Raw genomic sequence first — 22,329 nt, 5'->3', positions numbered from 1 at the left:
ACAAGAATTTTGTAGGCTGGGTTGAGGATAGTGATGGGCCGCCACTGCCGAATTTCATCCAAGGAGCCACCCTCCTTGGGAATGAGGTAGATCAAGCCCTCACTCATGTTGTCAGGCATCTCTCCTGTGTGTAAGAAGTACTGAAAAGCGATGCATAGGTCTGAGCCAAGCAAGTCCCAGTACTCTAAGAAAAAATTGGGACTCAAACCATCCTCGTCGGGACAGCTACCACGGGGAAGTTCTCTGAGCGCCACGTGGAGCTCCTCTAGATGAAGAGGCAGCTCAAGCCTCTGGTGCATCTCCTCAGTAACAAAACAAGGCATCTATGCACAAACCTGCTCTCTGCATGCATCCAGATGCTTTGACTGAGGCTCTGCTGACAACAAGTCATGGTAAAAGTCAGTAGCAACTGCATGCATGTCCTCTGGCTGTGAAGCAATTGACCCATCAGGCCTCCTCAACTTGCTGACACTGGCGTGTGAATGTGGGGGTCCCATTGTCTCATAGAACGCCCCCGTCACTTTGTCACCTACTTGGGCCCATTGAGATGCCTGTCCTCTCCTCTGTGCTGGCAAGCTCCTGGCGAGCCTGCTGCAACTGCTCCTCCAACCAGGGACTGTCTGGGTGCTGCTCTTGCATCCTCTGCAAGGAAGGAACGCCCCCTTGGAGACGCTGCTTGTCCTCTCTTGCTGCAGCCAGGCGAGCCGTAGACTCCTGAAGAAAGAACCGACTAAGCTGAGGAAGTCCAGAGGCCACTCTATCAGCAGGAGAGTCCTACGTGTCCAAGCCCTCTGTCCAAAGAGCTACCACTTGCTCTCTGAGCTCAGAATCCAGCAAGATCCTCTCAGGGATGCGTAGCATCGTGCTCCTCTCCTCTGTCTATCTGTCACTAGTGCATGGTCTGAGAAAGATGTCCCAGCCAGAATGCAAACTGTCCCACCCAAGTCGCAGGTGTGGTCACTAGTGTAGAAGCGATCTATCCGAGATAGATTCACTCACTCTTCCCACTCTGCGATCCAGAAGACGCTTGCTGTTTTTTTTCTGGTTTTCTCCAAGTTTGGGGCAGATTTGGGTATGTGGAGTTCTTGGATCCTCGTCTATGACTTCCCCGTCTTTATCCTTGTTTACCCCAACCTCTCTTCAGTGAGGAGACCGGAGGTTTTAGGATGTGTAGCAGACCCCCGATGGAGGTTTTCCCAGATGGAGTCATGTTTCCGTGCCTTTCCACAAGGGGATGCACGCATGCGGTTGTTGGATCCAAAGTGGGAGTTATTCATTCTTCAGAGCAAAGTGTTTGGATAGGAATAGAATCTTCTTCTTCACTTTCGGAGGAGGTCTCTATGGCTGTTTTTTCTTCAAGGAGATGGATTGGCAAATCTGTTGTGCCTTTTGCAAATGCATGTTTTTCTTGGAATTGTCGATGGAGCTACCTATTTGATGGTTAGAAGGTTAATGATTCGGTTGTACTTTTGTACCAGATTGTGGATTATGGATGACAAAGGGTAATCTCTTTCCTTCTTGGAGCAATGGATGTTCTTTGACTTTCTCTTGTCCATCTAAGGATAGAAGTTCTTGTTCCGGTTTCAATTGACTCTTGTTCATCTAATATACAGCAGTTCAGGCGCATGCTCCAGTGCATGTATTGGAGTTGGATTTCACATATAGAGGGGGATATTTTTATCTTCAGAACCACTTTTTGTTAGCTCATTCAACTCTCTTGGATGAAGTTTAGAGGTGGAGTATGTGGTGCCAGACCCTTAGCCAACAAGACAACAGTTGGAGGAGGTTTTTTGGGTGTGGACTCTTCCTATGTCAATGTTGTCTCCTTCCCTGATGGTAGTGTGGCCCTACAAATTCGGTCATTCCTTTGGTCTTTTGTGAGCTTATCAGTACCAATTGTGGGACATCTTACCATCTCTTGTGAGCTAGTTAGCACTAGTTTTGAGACAGGTTATAACCCTTTTTGAGCAGTTTTCTTGATAATCGACAAAAGATTTGTCGAGATCCTTTTGATGATAGGTTTGCACGTAGTGTCAACAGTTGGTGGGGACATCTCACGGCTGGCAAATATAGCAAGTTCTTCCCTTGCAATTTTTTACCCAACTTTCTGGCATGTTACATATCAGCCCCAATGTCCTTCACGGGCTTGTTCTCCAAGATGGTTCCTTTAGTGTTACCTTAAGTATTGGTATTATGTTGTGTATTGAATGTTGATTTCATAGTTCAGTTGTGGTTATGTTCTCTTCAGCACAAGTACAAAGGATAGTTTTGATGAAGATTTTGAGGAAGCAATTTACAGGGTTGATCTTGGAAGATGCAGAGAAGTGGGGGACATTTGGTTTTATCTTAGGGAGTTTTGCTTGAGTAGCCAGGTTCTTGTTGGACCCCGACGGCTTTTTTGGTAAACATGATCCTCAGGTCTTCCTATTCTTAGCATTGTGAGTTTACCGATAGTGTGATTCTCTTTGAGTCTCGAGTTATATGAGATTCAAGTTTTGCTATTCAGCTACAAAGGAAGAAATTCTACTCCAGATTGTCTCAGATTTCTTTCTAGTGGTACTTTTTCTCTTTTCCCACGATTGAGTGGGAGGGGGGCATCCTATCTTGGGGGGAGTTCTCAGCTTTAGCTCTGGATCTTTTAGTGAAAGTGTTTGCTCTGTTGTGACACGGAGTTGAGTCAATTGTTACATCAGAGTGTACTTTTGAATATACTTCTCTTTCAGAGGCGGCTTCCAGGTTATTATGTCAGTCGACTACAGATGCTCCATTCAATAGAGAACCCTGCATGGTGTCTCCTAGTCCTTGGTTTCCTTGTCCATATCTTGCGGCTTTGGATGGTGTGCTTTTGCCCACAGTGCAGTTAGTATGATGGCGGATGTTTTCATTAGCCATTTTGGTGTTTGCCTCGTCTTTCGGATCTATGGTGCAATGGTTGCTCTTCCCAGTGGATCCGAGTAGTAGTTCCTATACCCTCTTTCAGATTGATCCCTGGAGACTGTACCATTTAGGACAAACCTTCCCTTATCCTTAGACTGACATGTTGTTCTACATAGGTGGATAGTGGTCCTTTTCGGACTAGGAACTAGTTACAATTAGCTCCAGCATTTTCATAATGGGAAGATAGTCTTCTTGGTTCTCCTAGATTTTGTTCCAAGTTCCACAAGTATATTTCCTTTCAAGTTCACCTACTTCCAGTGATCCAGCTACACAGGTACAGACTGCTGGAGAGTTATGACAATTATCCATGATTCGGGTGTTCTTCCTTCAAAGGGGGATGTGGAGCCAGCTTGGGAGTCACTTTGTGCACACTACTTCCATACAGTTGTTGTGGCTCCATGTGCAACGTACAAGATTGATAGTGTATTTGGTTGCTTTCAGTAGCACCTTGCTCTTCTCTTGCAAAGCTTGGGTGCAAGGCTCTTGATCTTGCTTTGTTAGCTGCAGTTTCAATATCGATGTGTGTTCCTTTTTGCTGTATGTTTGTTCCCGATTCACTTAGAGAGTAAGGAGATATCCTCTCGGGATGTGTTCCAGATTGATGAAGATTAGTAGTAGTTTTCATTGATGAAGTTCCTTCATATATAGTTTACACTTCATTGTTGTATATGGTGGTTGGTGCAATTCTTGGTTCTTCATCATCGAATAGTTCATTCCTCAGTAGCCTCGGTTGTTCCATTCTTTGGACTTTACGTGGTGGTATATCACCAGAGGTGTAGATTTCCGACGCTTCCCTTGAAGGTGGAGCACTTTAGAGTTGGGAAATGATTCGGATACCAATAGTTTCTACCTTTACCCTCAATTTTGGTGCATTCTCTTGGAGCAACAATATATTCTACAGATGTTGGATGTGCAACTTGTGAGACCGCGGGGGATTGGACCATGCAACTCTCCACCCAACCGTGCCATATATAGACTCCTAGCCCCTAAATATAGCGCCCCTTGATCGCATGTCCGTCCTGGCCCTTGGCCCTGCCCTTGGCCTGACATTACTCCCCCCTTGGAGAAGCGTTTTCTTCCTCGAAAGCACAAGTGGTAGTATCTTCGTAAGAACACTGATGTTTTCCTTATTGGCATCCTCTACACGGGCCAATTGTCCATATGACCGATACCTGGTGCAGAGAGGAGGTTCAATGAAACCAAGAGCAACATCTTAATTTTCAACATCGTTGTCCTTTTGCAACCACCCGTATCTAAATGGTAACTCATGATAACTCATGTGAGTATCTTGAAAAGCTCATAGCTACTGAAAGATAGAATAGGGAGTGTCCTCATGTCAGACTTCTGAAAATTTTGGAACACACAGAACCACATGTTCACCCCTAACAAAGTTTACATGCCAACATACTCTGTCAGCACACCTACTAAGTCCTTGACTTATGAAACTATCGGTATCCAACCCCACCACAACAGGTGTTCAAAGTTGAAAACCGAACCTAAGCAAATTCTAGAATAAGGAGAGAATCACCTATTCAGAATGCATTGTGCTAACGTATGCTCTTAGTAGATCCTTTAGCACGGTTTACTAATGTATGCGCTTAGCATATCCTTTAGTACTAAATAGAATACTTGTAAGCTGCCCATCCAACGTGGGATGAATAACAGCAGTAAGAGTGAGGTACTTTCCCCAACCGCTTACAGACAGTCTTCCACGACTGACGACAAACTATGACTCAACCATTGAGTATCCAGCCATATACTCGATATGGAATGGAGACAACCAACTAGGTTGAAGGTAGATTGGAGGTTCCAGCAACCAATCACTAACATCGATACTCAGCCATCACCTTGTATGGCAGGGTGTAAACTCATACTAAATTTGCAAGAGAGATTGCACTAGCAGTGCAAAAGGGTGCAGAAAGAATGAAGTCCATGGATTTGCATGCCGCTCCAAATAAATTTGTGTTAAACACTAGGGCCCATAACACCTAGTGTGCATGCATTTAACACAAACATATCCAAGCCGCAATTCCATGACGAGACTTTCCACGATACTTACGTGAAAATCTTGCAACAAAGTTGGACCATAATAGAATGTGACAACCTGGTCACACCTAGGAATCAACCATGAGACCTTCTCATGAACGTAGCATACTTTGAAGCAAAAGTTGGACCATAATAGAATGTGACAATCCGGTCACACCTAGGAACCAACCATGAGACATTCTCATGAACGTAGCATACTTTGCTATATGTAGAAACGACCCTCCGTTAAGGTGGTTTCACAGCACTTGTAATCACAACAATTCTGTACTTAGTACCCGACAATTTTTGGCCACTGAAATTGTTCTTGATACTGTGTGCGTCAATTGGTCTAATGAACGGATGCGACCAACACCTAGGGACTTCTTCGCGACACATCATTTCGAATTGAGCGCCAGTGTCAGTCCCAGAGACTCATATTCTCCACATGTGGAATATGTCTCAAGTAAGGATGCCAGGAAAAGTGACATCCATCAAGTACGAGATGTACTTGTGTGTGGAGGAACTACAAACACTCTACGACGCGAGTGAGAGGGACCCTCATTATCATGCTCCACACTGGCTAAACCAAACTCCTTGAATTCCTAGACTATGTTGTATCCCATGTGACAACATGTGCCAAATCGAACCCTACAAGTAGGTTCGTAACAGCATAAGGCAAAAAGGTAGATTGGACACTTGGCCCAAAATACTTTGTGCCGACATGCCCTTGGCATGGCTCTGTAACATTCAAGCGTACTTATACGTCTTGAAAAAAAAAAACAAGCAAAGTATACAAAAAATGGAATAACACCAAATTAATAGATGCGTACCTGGAGGTTTGAACGGAATGTTCACTTACCAGTATTCAAACGGAGAGGAGCACATCTCCTACCTGAAAAACAAACAACATTGCACTGGGAACCGTGGGTGTTTCCTTCGCAATCCAACCCCTTTGGTTAAAATCTACGTAGTCAAACCCCTTGGTAAGACCCTTTGTAGAAACTGCTCAACTAGCAGGTAATGGCAACCAACATAGTTAACCGTGTACATAATGATTGGAATCAACTTGAAAAGTTGAGTTTGTCCGCTACCGCGTGGTAGATTGCGGAATTCTTTCCTTGAAAGTCTAACTGAGAGAGATCAAACTGTGATCCTCAATGCAGATCAATTGTGATCCTCAATGCAGATCAACTATGATCCTCAATGCCTATGGGGTGATGTAGCAGTCACCCGTCGGGTCGTACCCCAAAACAATATGTCCATAGACACTCCGTGGTGCTATAGAGAGAACATGGAATCCACACAAGTGGACTGCCTAGCTCTGGTGGACAACCATGCTGTCACAACTGATTGCTGCATCTATACTTCCTTGTAGATATCAGCTGCTGTGAGTTGAAGATTATCAAAAACTCAGCTTGAGTGTCGCACTGAAAACATGTAGTGCAAAAATGACACCCTAAACATCCGTAATGACAAGACTCTTGCTTGTGCATTAACATCGATGTATACTTCCCTGGGTAGATCTGTTCAATCTTGAAAACAATCACCCCAAAGAATGCCAATAGTTGGGTCTTACCCTTGGCCTGACAATGGCTCTTAGCCGGTGTGGCTCATAGCCCTTATGCAAATTAGTGTTCAATGGACGAACCGATGAAGACTAATTTGAGTAGCATCGTAGCCACGTGGTAGCTGAGAGTTAGAGCACCTTGGCTCAGGCTGACTCACGAGCAAAACACATATCAAAAGCTTCTTAGAAGATTTTTCATTTTTCCCTTAAAGAGAAGGAGAGAGAGAAGAAGAACATGCTGGGACACAACCACATTTTGACCTACCTGCCTTGTAGGGTCGTGATTGTATGAAAATGACTTAGCATTGGCACTTTTCCTATGAAATAAGTTCTAGATTTAGGTTCCTTTTAGTGTTGTTGGGTGTTGATAGCAACCAACTAGCAGGTTCAACAATCCATCACTTAGTCTGTCCTTGACAGAGTTGCGAGGGTGATAGCGGAAGCATAATGCATAAAGTGGTGGAATCCATGCCACCTGCGTAGCATGCCTTGCATGCAAAAACTTAAGCCCTTGGCTACTATAACGGTCTCAAGCGTGAGAACCAAAACCATAAGTGCCTTGCACAATATAAATTGGTCGGAATTCTGTGAGGTGATATTCCCTATTTTGCCAGTTTTTGCAAACTTGTGTGCCACGGCCCTTGATGACAAGTCATTGGGCAGTTCCTTGGCACAAGGGAGAAGCCGTGCTTCATGTAAAATTTCCACAGCACTTTGCTTTGCACAATGACAGTAATTGCCAAGTAAAGTGTAAACATGGAAAAATAATAAGAACATAAAATTGGCTAACCTGGTCGTTGCGGTCACCCGTTGACTCAAAAGTCCGTTGAACAAAACTCGCTTAAAATGGCTCGTAGCCATATCTGCTACACGGATAGGAGCTATTGGATGTAAATATACATCCCTTGTATGATATACACTCGTCTGTCACGTAATGAAATAAGCTGGAAGCATTTTGCCAAATCCTTCCCAAGTTTGTATGCTCATAGCATAAGCCGAACGTGGGAATTTTCCATGCAATATACCTGGCTTGAAGCCTTGCTTCGCATAAAGAATGTTGTGATACTAGACGACGAAGTTGGCTGTTGAGACACAGATATCATGACAAAAAGCATCGACCTTGTCGAGTGATTTCAACTGAAAATAACGAGTCTTGTGTGGCAAACATCCCCTGTCTGCTTCGAGAAACAGTGACACGAAGTCGGCCATGCCGAGCAACATGCCCCCCCCGCATCAAGTCTAGCAGTAGGATGTGCCAATCTCCTTGAGATTCTAAAGCATCGCGAATTTGCTATGCTTTTGCATCAAAGTCAACCGTTGAGAAGCTGTGCTTCGGAGCCAAGTGGTTGGGATTCAAGCTGTGCTTGATTCGAGTGTCCTAAGCAATACACAGCCTTGCTGTTAGAAACATCATAACCATGTCATACTCAAGCGAATATGAGAAGGAAGCCTTGCTGCACATGAGTTCTTATGTAGTTCTGATGCGGGGAGCCACCAGTTACGCTTGCCAGTTGACAATGGCATTCACAGCTTACTCAACCATGTCGAATTGTATTATGTAGTGAAAAAACAAAAGAAAAAACTCATGCAAAGTATGTACCTTGTACCTGCTTGGTTGGACTATGGTAGTCCCGATAATTTGTAAATGGAGTTCTGCTCCCAGGATTGCTTAGAAAACTCGTCTAAGCGCGCTGATTGAGAATGGGAAGATCCTGTTGTTTCCTAATTTCAACAATAAACAACAACTAGCCGAGGAGCCATGTCCTAGCAAACTTGGTTTACAACTTCGTGAAAGTGTAATCAGCGGTTGGCCTTGCCAAATATTTGCATCTTAAATGCCACAGGCCTTGCCTGTACCAATATGGCATAAGCCTTGCCTGACCCGGAGGAGCAAACATGGCCGAGGATCAAAAATTTCCAAACCAAAACTGGGAATTTGATATCTATAACTGTAGACCCGAACATGCTCAAATTGCTCCATGATTTTCTTGTGGTGCGTATAATGCAAATAAATCTTGTGACGTACTCACCGCGACCTTGATCCGATCTCAGTGAGTGGCATTATGTCTTGCAGGGTTCGTGTATGCGGTCCTGAGAAAATTTTGCAATTTGTTTTCTGCTGCATGCAAGCTAGCCCACGCATGTCATCTTTGTTCAAAAACGCACCAGCCTGTCGAGAGGTCATATGCCCATGCGACGAGGGGGGGACCTTGGCCCGTGGGCAGCATCCCCTAATTCAATTTAATTGCCCAATGCCTTTGGCCTTAGGGCATCTTGATGTGAAACCAGCGAACTCGCTGGGCGATGGAGTTCTCCACAGAGCCGCCGCGAGAGAGAAAGGGAGGTCGAGCTCCGCGCGTTGCTCGGATGCACCCTCAGCTGAGTCGGGTTTGCTCCGACTCCGCCTCGCGCTCCCAACTAGGCTGACCACGAGCGATTTGGAGCCTCTCGATGAGCCATCTCCTCCCGCCTCAAGAGGCCTTGCACACGCCGCTTGCGTCTCGGCCCAACCTTCCCCGCCTGTGGAGCAGCCCTTCCCACGGCCATGCACTGTCGGCTTGTCCACGACCGGAGAGAGAGAGAGAGAGAGAGAGAGAGAGAGAGAGAGAGAGAGAGAGAGAGAGAGAGAGAGAGAGAGAGAGAGAGAGAGAGAGAGAGAGAGAGAGAGAGAGAGAGAACGCCATGCTTCCCCCCTCCATAGCTCCCTGCTGCCTCCTCCTCTCCCCTGAGCTCTGATACCAATGTGAGACCGCGAGGGATTGGACCATGCAACTCTCCACCCAACCGTGCCATATATAGACTCCTAGCCCCTAAATATAGCGCCCCTTGACCGCATGTCCGTCTTGGCCGTTGGCCCTGCCCTTGGCCTGACACAACTTGTGAGCCGGTTGAGTTGAGGAGATTCTTCATAGAGCTAGATTTAATTTCATTTTACTTCCCGAACATCTTTCGGGGGTAGTGGTTGGATGGTATGATGGCTACGTATTATTTGATATGAGAATTCTGTAGTAGATATTCTTGTCCACGAAACCTTGTCTCTACAATTGTAGATTGCTCACTCTAGCTTTTTGGTCCATCTTCCTTTCCAAGAGTTGAGAGGGGGTGTTAAAGTTTAGGCATCTCTTTGGATCCGTCCAGTTGGCCCAGTTTCTCCTAGGGACACGTGTTAGGGAGTGAGGGTCTTTTTGTGAATGTGCCTACCTGGCCAGTGTGAGGTAGGTTTCTCATGTCGGGTTGTGTTTAGCTATGTTTAGCCTTGGGTTTTGGCTTGGTTCCATGGCCATTTGTGTTCCTACACGTTGGGAATATTATTCCGCAACCTTGTCACAATTTTTCCCTTATGCCCCATGGGCATCATGTGCCCACTTTCCCACTCTCTCCCTATTTTCCCCCATTTACCAAGGTCGTGGGCTAGAAGTGTGGGTCGGGCAGCCAGCCTTCTGGCCTATATAGACAAGGGAGGGGGATCACTTCCAAGCAGTACAGATCTGCCCCCGTTAAGGGCACCCTCCCTTAGGGGCCCTAGGGGGCAGTTCCTTTGCCCATCTCTAGAGGATAGGAGGGGGGCAGCCCAACATTTTTGGGCAGCCCTCTCCTCAGCATTTTTGGGCAGTCGGCAGCTAGCCATGTCAGTGGTTTTGGTTGTAAGCGTTGGCTTTTTTTGGCCCATGCAGAGAGTAGCATCTCTACGACGATGCAGGTCTAGGAGAGCAGAGATATCCATACATCTAGAGGGCAGCCGTGCAGTGGCCAACCTTGAGGCTTGCCGATCTCTCTCTCCAAATCTGGGTTGGTGCCGGGAGGTGATGGGATAAGACCACGGAACAATGATACAGCAATGGTTTTTGCAAGATCTTTGCTGGTCTGAAGAGGAGCTAGCTAGTGAGCCTTTTGCTTCATAAAAAATAGAAGCAAATCTTTTGTAATATTGTAACTCATAAATAGATTTACACCAATAACCTAATCTACTCTAACCATCACAGTCGGGGGTCAAGGGGCATGCCCTTTGGGCCATCCAGCAATACCACTTTCCACGCCTGGCCCCTCGACGTTGATGACCGGGAGTGGTCCATTGCAGACCATTCCCTAGGAACCCATGCTTCCGCATGGCTCCTGGCCTCTGTCAGTTGCCATGCAATCATGTTGATTCTAGGAAATGGTTAACAAGGGACCATTCCCTATGCTAGAATAACCGCTTAAGGATTGGCTCAAGGTTATTAACTTTATTTTTTTAGTATCCAACAAATAACAGGAAGTTGTTTTGGGTCTTTAGTGGGTTCTATGCTTTATTTGTGTGTGTGTGTGTGTGTGTGTGAGTGAGAGAGAGAGAGAGAGAGAGAGAGAGAGAGAGAGAGAGAGAGAGAGAGAGAGAGAGAGAGAGAGAGAGAGAGAGAGAGAGAGAGAGAGAGAGAGAGAGAGAGAGAGAGAGAGAGAGAGAGAGAGAGAGAGAGAGAGAGAGAGAGCCAAGGCAATGCAAAAGTCCTTGATAATTGACTTCCATTGAAAGAAAAATAGAGGTTTTAATTTTTTGTCATTGTGGCTAAGCCAAACTAGGACATGTACAAGGTTGAGTGTTCTAGGCTCATGGGCTGCATTCTCGATGGGTGCATCCTCCTTCCCCATTGGGGAGTTTGCTCCCGTGGTTTCCCTCGAGCATGTAATGTACAAGGAGGATGCATGAATAGGTCGACTAGTTTCTATCGATGGAAAAAGGACTTTGTTTGCCATTTTTTGACCGGTTACAAAATCGGTGGCGCCATGGGTTATTTGAATTTTCACAACTCTCAAAATCCAAGCACTACATTCCACCTACTGATTTGTGGCTGCCATTATCAATGATGAAGGGGCTGTCCTTTTGTTTGTGCAAGGTTCCCAGCCATAAGCTTTATTTCTCCTTTGCTTTATGCGCTTTTGAGCTTTGCATTGCCAACATTCCTCCCTCCTTCCCACCTCCTTTGACACAGAGCACTCCTAGTAGCTATGGTGCTAGCAGCTCCTAGCCAAAGCCCAAGGAAGAAAGCTACAACAGCCAAGGAGATGGCCAAGAAGTGATCCCCCAGAATCACACGATTTTCACACGCTAAGGATTTGGATGAGCCATAGAAGGGTTGTTGCAAAACCAAAGAAGACTTCCAAAGGGAGTATGGCCTGCCCGTTGAAGGCAAGGATGTGATGTGAGGGGGCTGATAGAAGGAGATGTACCTTTGAATGATTGGTTGATGATCTTCAATGCGCCTGTTGTGCAAAATAGGAAGGTGCCCTAATTGTGAAACTCGAGCACTATGCACCTGTTTACCATCTGTAAAAGCAATTTTATCAAGTTAAAGACTTCCAACTATCTAATGGGGGTGAATTTTGCTCGTGGTTATGTGTATTGAGTGCTGAAAGGGCTAGTAAACTTGGCTACGTTTGCGAAGGGTGTGGTCAAGCATGGATCAATGAAGGTTCTCTGAACTGCAAGATAGAGCTGTGGAAGCTTGAGAGTAGGCATATCTTGGAACGCACACCGACAACATTTGAGATTTTACATGTTGGCAGCGAAGATAATGTTGCTGTTGCAGTTGCTTATAGTCTTGAGACCAGTGCCTTCAAACTCTTCTTTCTGAGGTCAAAAATGTCAATGCAAAATCATCTAAAGAGTGTCGGCTAGTCAAGGGAGCACCAAATTGAGAAACATTGGCTGTGCATCGGCCAAAGGGTGCCCTCGATGCCATCCGTACGTATTTGTAGGGTCATGCTAAATCTGGAGGCTTGCTCCAGAGCTTCCACGATAATGTTGAAAGGGCACAAGTGGCCTTACAGAAGGCACAAGAAGGGTTGGCCAGATGCATGGTGCTTGAGCAAACCGCAGCAAGACATTTGCACTTTTTCTTGGCTATGGCTAAATAACCCATGCTGCCAGCTACAATGTTAATGCCTACCAGGGTGTCGGCTGCAGATTTGAGTGCATTAATGATTTATGTATGCAATACCTGTGGAAAAAAAATACATGTGCATGACCACATCAGCCATGTTGCAGTGTTGCCCTGCACACATAGCTACTATGCTTTCTGTTATGCCTACTTATTTGGAAAAGGAAGGTATCTTGTAAAGGATTGCACTGCTATTGGAATGTAGTGGTGGATTAGATTCACTTAGATCTAGATCCAATTAGATTCAACTACTCTAGTCACCTACCCAAAATCAATGGCAAAGCATGAGAGGACTTCTTGGACAATTTTCCCCGGGGCATACCTTGCTGCTCTGGTCAACGAATGACACATTGTAACACACGGCTCGAAGCCCATCACCTCGGCTATCTCCAAAAATATAAAACTTCAGCATTTCTAATCTTAGACCCCCAAGTTGGCCTAGTTGCCCTTCTCGCATGCACCCGCGATCACCTTCTAAGTTAAGACAGCCCGCTTCGGATGCTCATACCTCGTGATATACAAGTCCGATTCACAAGCTATAAGCACGGCTGAAAACACTTATTAAAAACCATATTTTGGAGTCTCAAACAACCCAAAACATCAGAATTCAAGCTTGGCAAAATTACACCTTTGTACATGAATTTTTACAAGGCCACTTCCAAAACTTGCAGGGCTATGAACACATATATACACGAGGCTAGTGGGCAAGCTTTTTGGCATGACTTAGTGACTTCATGATTATCCAAAAAATGCCTGACGTAGCTTGCCAACCCCCCCTTGCCTGCTTAGTCATTCATGACAAGCAGAGATTCCTAGGGTGAACAACTGCTACATTTCATCCCCAGAAACCTCATCTACATCCTCAGATATCTCAACATTGTCTCCCTCCATTGATAACATTTCATCTGTCACAATTGTCATCAAACACGCCAGATACTTCTTCAATCTATAACCATTAACACGATATTTATGCTATGCACCGCCCAAATCAGCCAACTGATAGGTGCCATTATCAAATTTATTCACAACAGTAAAAGGACCCTCCCATTTGATTTGAAACTTCTTTTGAAATGTATTGTCCAACTTACTATTGTATCGCAACACCAAATCACCCTTTTCAAAATTTTTATTCTCCACGCACTCATTGGCTTTTAGCTGAGCCTTCCTTGACGCTTCCTCACAGTAACTCAAAGCTAAAACTCTATCCAATTGCAAGCATTGTAAATTCAATAACCTTTTCTACCATGCATTTGTTTGCTCCTCATCTTCCAATGACAATAACTTGAGAGCAGGAATTTCCACTTCAATTGGCAATAAAGCTTTCTTGCCATAAACCAAGTGGTAAGGAGAAAATCCAGTGCTTGTCTTGATAGCAGTTCTGTAGGCCCACAACGCACAAGGCTACTTTGAATCCCAAGTTTTCCCATGTGTTTGAGTAATCTTTGTCAAGATCTTTACCAACTCTTCATTGAATCTCTCATTGAGACCATTACATTGTGGATAATAGGGAAAATTGTATCTATGCTGTATATTGAGCTTCTTGCATAAGAAATCAAATAGCTCTCCTCTAAATCGTGGTCCTCTATCAGAAAGTAGCTTTAGTGGCACACCAAATTTGCAACATATGTACTCATAAACAAACCTTCCCATGTCTTTACTGGTAATTTGTTTGACAGCTTTTGTATCTGCCCATCGTGACAAATAATCCACTGCGGTCAAAATGTAAGCATTTTCTCTTGCTAGTCATAGGTAAGGATCCAATAGCATTAAGACCCCATTTTTCAAACACATTAAAAGCTAAAATAGTCTTTCGCAATTCAGGCTTCAAAATTCTCTTTCCCATCCTCTGACAAGGCAAACACGACTTGCACCAATGATTAACATCCCATTGAATACTCGGCCATATGTAACCTTCTTGCAAGATCTTATGCAAAATTATCTTTATAGCAAAATGGCCTCCACAAGATCCCTCATGATTTTCTTGCAGGATTTTGTAAATTTCCTCTTTGCAAGGCACACCACGCAAAATCAAATCACCTCCTTTCATGTAAAGCACATCATCAAGCATTTTCCTGGCTTTTCTTATGAAAGCATAATTTTTAGAAGACGGTAAACCTTCAGGTAGAACACTTGTCAATAGAAATTATACTTCCTTTGATAAGATTTTCCTCCCATGATATAAAGGGGCATCTACCTTTACCCCAAATACACAAGTGATCATCTCTTGGGCAACATCATGAAATTCTTCATTTAGAGACCTCTCAATATGCTGCAAACTCCATGCTTCAAGGTTTTTGAGCAACACCTTCACTTTGAAGCATAAATTCTTCATTTTAGGGTTCTTATTCTTCAATACTCCCAACACTTTCTTCACAACCAACAAAGCATCTCCTTTAATTTGCAAGAGTCTAATTCCCAATCGTAAGCAAATATGCAAACCACCTTCAAGAGCCATGTATTCTGCTTCATTGTTACTTTTTGTGTCAAGTTTTACCCCTTGCTTTCTCATAAGCTTCCCTTGTGCATCATAAATAACAATGCCTCCTGAAGCAGCATCATGAGTTCTTCGATAAAAACCATCAAAGTATAACAGTGAAGCATTAAGGATGGAAAGAGTCATGACTTCCTTCTTTCGCACCACCTCTTCTTTAACCAAAACCGGAGTATCCTTATAAGTGAGAAGATCTACCAAGGTAGCCCGAGTACTTTCCTCCACCAAAAAGGTGAACTGAAACTCTTGAAGCTCTATAACCCATTTCATCACTGTTTTTGATATATTTGAATTATTGAACAGCTGGGGAAGCAATAAATAACTGGTGAGAAAGGTGAATGAATTTTGCAGCAAGTTGTGTCTGAATTGTCTGCAAGCATAAACCATACTGGTCATCACCAATTCAATCTCAGAAAAATCTCTCTTATGAGGATTCTTCACTCTGCTAACATAATGAACAGGCTTCATATACTGAGATTCCTTTCCCCTTTGTAATAACATAGCTCCGATAGCATCATCTCCCACTGATGGGTTAACATAAAAACTCCTTTCCCAATCAGGAGTCTGCATAATGGGGAGCATATTCAAAAACTCTTTAACTCTGTCAAAAACCTCGTCACAGTCATGAGACCATTCCAACGGATCATTCTTGACTGTTTGCTGCAATGATATAATAGCTGCGATGCCAAGGGTATGAAGCGAGACATATATTTAATTTTCTGTATGAAAGTGGCCAACTATTTGGTATCTTTTGGAGATGACAGTAACAACAAAGCCTCCACTTTCTCTTATCTGCTTCAATTCCATTTTTTGAAATGACATGCGTAAGAAGCTTCACCCGAGGCTGTGCCAAATGAAATTTTTTAGGATTGAGCCAACCCTTGCATTCATTATACGTCGAAAAAGTCATTTCAAGCTTTTGAACATGCTCTTTCCTTGAATTGTATACACAGAAATCATTTATGAATCCTTTGACAAACTTCCCAAGGAATGGTGTAAGGACCCAATCTACTTTTCTTTCAAAGGCTCCAGGCCCATTTGTCAACCCAAAAGGGAGGCAACAAAAGAAGAAACAACCCCATGTCGTGATAAAAGTAGTCTTTTTCCGATCTTCAGGAGCAAGGATAAGTTGAAAGTATCCTGGATATCCATCACAGACACTGTATCTTTCAAAACCAGCCACCACTGCATCTAAAAATTGATCAATAAAAGGCAAAGGGTAAGGATCTTTATTGGTCACCGCATTTAGTGGCTTGTAATCAACACAAACTCTCCAACGTCCGTCTTTCTTTGGGGTGACTACTACAGGACTCACCCATTCAACATTATCCATTGGCACAATAAACCCTGCATCCAAAAGCTTATCCACTTCTTCCTAAGCATTCATATGTTCCTTACCCATCCTTCTTAATTTCTGCCGTATTGGCTTTGCCCCTTCAACTAGATCGATCTTCACAGGATCCCCAACAAAACCACTTATTTCTTGATATGAGCCCCTTATTTCCTGATATGAGGTAATGAAAAGATTTGGAAACCTGTCTAACATTGCTAAGTACTCCTTTCTTTCTCCTTACGTCAAATCAATACTCAAAATATTTTGGATCAACTCTTTTTTCACTGGCAATTCCTGTTTAGGTTGCATCAACTCTTCAAGTTGCTCTAAATGGCTTGAAGCATTTATATTCCTTAATATTTGTAACACTTCAGTAACTTCTTTTTGTTTCTTATCCAACAGCAAGAATGACACTTCACCCTCATCACTGGAACTCGAAGTAGTGCTACTTTCTAAGTCTTCAAAACTATCATCACTAGTAGTTTCGGACTCATCATTTCACTCACATCTTCAAGTGCTATAGGTTGTTTGGTAGTCATATCAAACACTCTCTTTTCACCCTTCTTGCCATGCACACCAATTGTGCCCTTGCCCCAATCTTGCACCGTACCAACATCTCTCAGCCAAGGTCATCCCAAAATGAGAGGAAAATCTCCCAGACCAGTTGGCATAACATGAAAGTTCACCATAACCTTCACGTTAAAGACTTCAACTTCCAAATTCTTGATCATCCCCAAACATTTCACCTTGACATGGTTTGCTAGTCGAATCCAAAATCCAGAGCTTCCGCATATAATGAGACCCAGTCTTTTGACACATGACTGTGTGATTACATAAACTTAAGCACCTCCATCAATGTAGGCTTCTCCCATGCCCACACCCTTGTGCCAAGCGGTCACCAAAGGACAGATGTCGGGTAACTCTCCCACAGACAACACTCTGACTTGTCCATGCTTTGGCTCTTTTTCTAGATCCACTAATGAGTTCCACTTCCTTTTAAAGTTGGGCACCATATTCATCATCTGTCCGAAAGTACAATCTACTTTCCTCTCAATCAGGTCTTCCTTTAAATTGTAAGTTGTTTGGCCTTCTCCCAAAGGCAAATCTGCCACTTCAAATCATCTATGAGGATTTCTCTTTCTCTTGGCTTTCGCATCTTCACCCTCCTTCTCCTTATCTTTCTTTGTGCTAGGCCCTGGTGCTACATAGACTTCCCTCTCTCTTTTGCCTACTGGCAACACATCTGCGTCTTTTTTTTCAACCCACACAATACCCACATGATCACCCAAGGTTGAGGCTTGATTTTCCTATCCAGTATCTTGATCTCCCCGTATATCCAATGCATAATCATTAGCTCGGTTAGGAATCTGCTGAGGAAGTGGAAACATATCCCCTCCCATCCTTACTGGCTTTGAACAATAAGTGCTAATATAACCAAGTTCACCACAATTATAACAAGTGGGGTTGAACCTCCTCTGTGGCTCAAAGCCGCCTTGTCCACGACTAGAATTCGCATTAGGCTGAGCTTCACATGTCTGAGCCATTCCTCTATCACGACCATCTCCACCACCAAGGACACTAAGTCGCAATTCTTGCATCATGGTCATCATGTCTTGCATATTTCATTGTAACTGTTTGGTACTAGCAGCCCTTTGAACAGGTTGACCTCCAACTTCTGTCTGATTCTCCTCCTTTTGGCTACCATTATTTTGCTCAGGGACCGCTTTTGCGTATTCATTAAGCCTTTGAGCTTTCCATTCTTTCTCTCTGGCAACGGCGTCTGCCTCCTCAAAGGTGACGGGTCTTTTCAGCTCAACTTTGAATTTCAGACTTTCTTTTAGGTTTGTCACAAAATGGTCCTTCTTTAATATGGATGGAGGGATCTTGTTTCCCAAAGCTCGGGCCCATTTATTCCATAAACGGGTGAACTGCATGACAAAATCATCAACACTCTGATTAGCCCTCTGAGTGTACCCTAGAATTTCATGCCAAACTTCATCAGGTACTTCAATGGATCGGTATTGTGCCAGGAAAGCTTGCTTCACACGGTTGTAGTCCAAAAACACCCCTGGATTTTGTCCCTGCATCAACTCCTCAAAATTGTGTAACCAAACTTTTGCCTCATCCTGTAAGATATATTGCAGCAGCCGCAACAATATAGCTTCGTCATTGTGCATTAAGCAATTGACTTCCAACTTTTCAATAAACGTCTGTGCATTTTCATTAGGCAATCCATGAAAGTGTGGGAACTCGTCACCATGTTTGATTGCCACAAAAACACTTACTTGTGACATCGAAAACTCAAGGGATGTCGATGGATCGCTCCAGTTACTAATCCACCTCACACTGGGTAACCTGGCTCCCAGTGCTTGGTTTCACAAAACCTCACGACCCTCCAAAGTTTGCAATCCAATTATACGAGCGCCTCAAATGCTGTCCACAATTTGCACATACATAGGTGGTTGTCCATGAGGACCCACATCCCTTTTACGTTCACTGCCTGCAGAATAGACATATTTCAAAGAAATTGGAGCATAGGAGCACTTGCTCCTACGTGGGGGCACCAAAACAATGTAAGTTTGCAAACAAGAAGAAAAACGAGAACCTCTATAGCTTTGCACACACCACACCGTCGGAAGGAAACACCATAAAGCTGCGGAAAACACCTATATCGAACACCTGTAAAGTCGGACGGGAAATAGTCCTTATCCAAACCATGATTAAAATTGATGAGAACCAAGACCATATAGATGAAGCTCGTGTCATGTAGACCTCCGTAGAGTATCCATATGCTTGATTCCGACAACAAACGAGAGAGTTACAAGCTTTTGAAGTTTGGGTATCTCTCAAAAACTCCAAAAAAGCTAGTCTTTGTGGTAGGAAAAAGGGTGTGTTGGGAATTTCCAGCTATTAAAAAAGAAAATTTTATGGCTCTTATCCCAAGGAATTTTCTCTCTCCTCTTAGCCGACATGGTTCTCTTCTTGGGCACCTTTTGATTGGTCCAATTTTGGCCTTTTTTGGGTGAAAAATGAGTTGTCGATGATTATTTGACCAATGAATGGGGCGGGGGCAAGTGTTCGGGGACCAAAAAAGTGGCCAGGCGCCTGTCTAGATAGTGGGAACTTATAATGGGCGCCCCCTCTCTCCCCCAACACCCATGAGCCCCATTAGCAAGGCAAGAGAGCTCCAATTTCCCCTTCGATACAACCTTAGGGGGTACCCACTCTCCCCCTTATACCCTCTAATTTCCACTTTCTTCCCCCCATGTGAGATTAATCCATTGCCACTTGGCAACTCTCCCCAAGATTTCCAACTTTTCCAAAAATTTACAGCTTCTCCCAAAGCATGAGAGGACTTCTCGGGACAATTTTGCCCGAGGCATACCTTGCTGCTCCAGTCACCGAATGACGCACTGTAACACAGGGCTCGAAGCCCATCACCTCGGCTATCTCCAAAAATATAAAACTTCAACATTTTTAATCTTAGACCCCCAAGTTGGCTTAGTTTCCCTTTTGGCATGCACCCGCAATCACCTTCTAAGTTGAGACAACCCGCTTCGGATGCTCATAACTCGTGATGTACAAGTCCGATTCACAAGATATAAAGCACAGCTGAAACACTTATTAAAAACCATATTTTGGAGTCTCAAAAAAACCAAAACATCAACATTCAATCTTGGCAAAATCACACCTTTTTACATGAATTTTTACAAGGCCACTTCCAAAACTTGCAGGGCTATGTACACATATATACATGAGGCTAGTGGGCAAGCTTTTTGGCATGACTTAGTGACTTCACGATTATCCAAAAAAATGCATGACAACGTCTATAAGACAGTTCTCAGGACCAATTTTGAGTTTTTATAAATCTTTGGTGATGCCATTTGGCCATAATAATGCTTTGGCTACATTCAACTGCATGATGGATAGGATTTTTAGAGAGTACGGACCATTTATGGGCATTTTCTTTGACGAAATCATCGTCTTCTCCAAGTGTGAGGCAGAGCACAAACACCATCTGTTTCAAGTTTTCTAGGCACTGCGGAAGCATAAAATGGTTATAAATGCAAAAAAGAGCAATTTTTTTTACATGAGATACATTTCTTGGGACACATTGTCTCAATAGAAGGGATAAAGATGGACCCGGCCAAAATTGAGACTTTTTGTGATTGGCTTGATTTGAAGAATGTTCATGAGGTTTGAAGCTTTCTGGGCTTGTGCTCGTATTATCAGCCGTTCATTCAAAAATTTGCAGAGATAGCTTCTCTTTGCATGTATTGACTCAGAAAGGGGTACCTTTTACTTGGGGTTGGACAGAGATTGCAACCTTTCAGACTCTCAAAGAAAAGTTGACTACGGGACCAATGTTGGCCTTGCCAGACTTGCAAAATCCATCCAAAGTTTATTGTGATGCTTGTGTTTGCAGTCTGAGAGCAGTCTTGATACAAGAAGGCCATGTCATAGCTTATAAGAGCAAGATGTTTTCATGTCCTGAAAGGGTTGCACAGATTTATGAGAAAGAGCTTTTGACAGTTATCCATGCTCTTATTTAGTGCCGACATTTCTACTGGGAGCCGACTTTACCATCTTCATAGACCATCAATGTTACTACTACTTCTTGTCATAGATGCAACTTTCGGAAAAGAAAATGAGGTGGGCTAACATCCTGTCACAGTTTCATTTCCAAATAGTCCATGTTTAGGGACAAAAGAATTTAGTGGCAGATGCATTGTCTAGAAAGCCCTTGGTTTTAGCTATTTCTGCGATACATCATCGAAGCTTCAAGGATATGGTAGATCAGTATGCCACAGATACTGATTTTGCAGATATCTTTCACCGGATACAGAGTGAAGAGACAGTTGCATGCTATTCCATACATGACAACTATTTGATGCAGAAAACGATGTTGTGCGTTACACAGCCTTGGAGGGAAACAATTTTGACAGAGTGCCATTGTCACCTTTTTTCAGGTCACCGCGGCATAGATACCACCTTGAAGGGTGTTAAGCGCTACTTTTACTGGCCGAGGCTCAAAAAAAGGATGTGGACGAGTTTGTGTTGCTTAGCATGCAAGAAGGTCATGTTTGACAGGCATAAGGCATCAGGATTTCTACAGTCTTTACCGATATCCTCTCATCCTCGAGAAAGCATTTCCATGGATTTTATTTTTGATCTTCCCAAGACTCAAAGTGGACAGGATGGTATTTGGGTAATCAACGATAGAGTTAGTAAACATGCCCACTTTATTTCGGTAAAGAAGATAGATAGCTGGATCATTTGGCGAAATTGTTTGCCTCACAGATTTTCCAAAAACCAAGGAGTTCAAGGAAGGGAGTTAGGTCGTCAGGTTTGTGACGTTTTCAGGACACCCATTGAGCCCTTGATTTTATCGCCTTCTCTGAAGGATGGTTCAGAGAACACTCTAGGGTGCGAAGGGTGACATCTTACTTGAAAGGAACTACACAGACATGGTGGTCTACTTTGTTATTACGTAGAGAAGCACCTGCGACGTGGTTAAATTTCAAGAAAATTTTCACGTCAACTTGGATATTAGATGAATATGAAAGAGATGTCATCATGGCTTGGCATCATTGGAGAATGACTAAGAAAGATACATTGGATGACTATTGCCGTTTTTGGGATAATTATTTGCGAGTGTCTTTGTTTCAGAAGATTACTTTGAGAGAACAGATTGAGCGGTTTTGTTGTGGTTTGATGAAAGAAATTTGAGACTATTGTCTAAACCAGAAGTCAGACTCCCTTTAGAGACTTATGGGACATGCTAAGCAACGATTTGGAATGCATGATGACTCATTGACTTATCTTACGAACAAGATAGTATCCACTCAACAGGATAAGAATCTACCAGTGAAAAGAATGTATCAGGGGAACTGGATGATAGCTCATCACAGGATTCTGGAGAATCAGATAGTAGCACATCTAAAGGTTTCGACGAACTCAGAAAACCAGAGGCAAGTTTATCAGAGTATTTCAGAGAAAAAAGGGGATCATATGATAATGTGTCTCAGAGTTTTGATGATTTAGACTGACGTGCCAATGGACA

This window comes from Adiantum capillus-veneris, chromosome 20 (assembly GCF_014529385.1).
Source record: "Adiantum capillus-veneris isolate H3 chromosome 20, ASM1452938v2, whole genome shotgun sequence".
Classification (NCBI taxonomy): domain Eukaryota; kingdom Viridiplantae; phylum Streptophyta; class Polypodiopsida; order Polypodiales; family Pteridaceae; genus Adiantum; species Adiantum capillus-veneris.
This window is presented reverse-complemented; position numbering follows the sequence as displayed.